This window comes from Rutidosis leptorrhynchoides, chromosome 7 (genome assembly GCF_046630445.1).
Source record: "Rutidosis leptorrhynchoides isolate AG116_Rl617_1_P2 chromosome 7, CSIRO_AGI_Rlap_v1, whole genome shotgun sequence".
In the NCBI taxonomy this organism is placed as follows: Eukaryota; Viridiplantae; Streptophyta; class Magnoliopsida; order Asterales; family Asteraceae; genus Rutidosis; species Rutidosis leptorrhynchoides.
In genome coordinates, this window is record NC_092339.1 from 75,027,022 (window position 1) to 75,029,471 (window position 2,450).

A 2,450-nucleotide genomic window follows, 5' to 3' on the forward strand; every position below is an offset into this window, starting at 1 on the left:
TCCAATAATACTTACAATCAGCAAAGACCTATTTTTCAAAATAAACCACCACAAACCGATGATAAAAAGCCAAATTTAGAAGATATGATGTCGAAGCTAGTTGAATCTCAAACTCAATTTTTCACATCTCAGAAACAAACCAATGAATAAAATGCTCAAGCATTTAGAAATCAACAAGCTTCGATTCAAAATTTGGAACAAGAAGTAAGTAACCTAGCAAGGTTGATAGGTGAAAGAAAATCGAAAATTCTACCTAGTGATACAAATGCTAACCCCCGAAATGAAACAGCTAAAGCCATTACCACAAGAAGTGGTATTACACTTAAACCACCTGAAATACCTGTAATTTCTGATGAAGCTATTTCTACTCCACAAGAACCACAATCTGAACAAGATAAGGAAAAAGAACCGGTAGTTGAAAAGGTTAATGAAGATAACACAATTAAGGCTAAACCTTATGTTAAACCATACCAACCACCACTTCCTTACCCGAGTAAAATGAGAAAAGAGAGACTTGAAGCCGAGAAATCCAAATTCTTGGATATGTTTAAACAAATAAATGTCAATCTTCCTTTCATTGATGTGATTTCAGGAATGCCTAGATATGCCAAATTTTGAAAGATCTAATCACAAATAGAAAGAAAATGGAAGAACTCTCGGCTTTTACTATGAATGCTAATTGTTCTGCAGTGCTGTTGAATAAGATACCAGAAAAATTATCAGATCCAGGAAGTTTCACAATTCCATGTTTTCTGGGTAGTCTTAGTTCAATAGAAGCATTGGCAGACTTAGGTGCTAGTATAAATCTAATGCCATATTCACTATACGCTAAACTAGACCTTGGAGAATTGAAACCAACACGAATAAGTATACAACTAGCCGATCGATCAGTAAAATATCCTAGAGGGATAATGGAGAACATGCTAGTTAAAGTTGGTACTTTAGTATTTCCAGTAGATTTTGTTATTCTGGACATGGAAGAAGATTCTCGAGTTCCTCTCATATTAGGAAGACCATTCTTAAACACGACTAAAGCAATAATAGACGTGTTTGGTAAGAAATTGACCCTAAGTATAGAGGACGAGAGTGTTACCTTTTCTATTGATAGAGCAATGCAACAACCGCAATCTGCAGATGATACATATTATTATATTCAAACTATAGATTCACATGCAGAATTGTTAGAAGAATTTCCAGAATTACAAGGAACGGGAGAATGTTCTTTAGGAGAAGGAACTGAACCAATTTATGAAACTGAAATGTTAGCTACACTTATGGCTAATGGATATGAACCAACAACAGAAGAAATTCAAATGCTAAAAGAAGAAGACAGATATCGATATAAATCATCGATAGAAGAACCACCGATATTAGAGTTAAAGCCACTTCTAAACTATTTGGAATATGCTTATTTACATGATGAATCTGAATTACCTGTAATAATATCGTCTTCTCTTACTGAAAATGAAAAATCTCAACTCATTTCTGTGCTAAAAGCTCATAAACCAGCTATTACATGAAAGATTCATGATATTAAAGGAATAAGTCATTCATATTGCACACATAAAATCCTTATGGAAGAAGGTCATAAAACGTATGTGAAACGCCAACGAAGACTAAATCCTAATATGCAAGATGTTGTTAAAAAATAAATCATTAAACTACTTGATGCAGGTTTAATTTATCCAATCTCTGATAGTCCATGGGTAAGCCCAGTTCAATGCGTACCTAAGAAGGGTGGCATGACTGTCATCACAAATGAGAAAAATGAGCTTATTCTTACTAGGACTGTAACAGGATGGCATGTTTGTATTAATTATAGAAAATTAAATGACGCCACCAGAAAAGATCACTTTCCCTTACCTTTCATTGATCAAATGTTGGAAAGATTAGCCGGAAATAGTTACTATTGTTTTCTTGATGGTTTTTCTGGATATTTTTAAATTCCAATAGCACCCGAGGACCAAGAGAAAACCACATTCACGTGCCCCTATGGTACTTTTGCTTATAAACGCATGCCATTTAGACTTTGCAACGCCCCTGCAACCTTTCAAAAGTGCATGATGGCGATTTTTCACGACATGATAGAAGAATGCATGGAAGTTTTCATGGATGACTTTTCAGTCTTCGGTGATACATTTGAATCATGTCTAGTTAATCTTGAACGAATGCTTATTAGATGCGAACAATCAAATCTAGTTCTTAATTGGGAGAAATGCCATTTCATGGTTAAAGAAGGCATCGTTCTTGGTCATAAAATTTCAAAGGAAGGAATTGAAGTAGATAGAGCTAAAGTATATGTAATTGCTAAACTTCCATATCCCACCAATGTTAGAGGAGTTAGGAGTTTTCTAGGGCATGCCGGTTTTTACCGACGTTTTATAAAAGATTTTTCTAAAATTGCCACTCCTATGAATAAACTCCTAGAAAAGGATGCTTCATTCATCTTT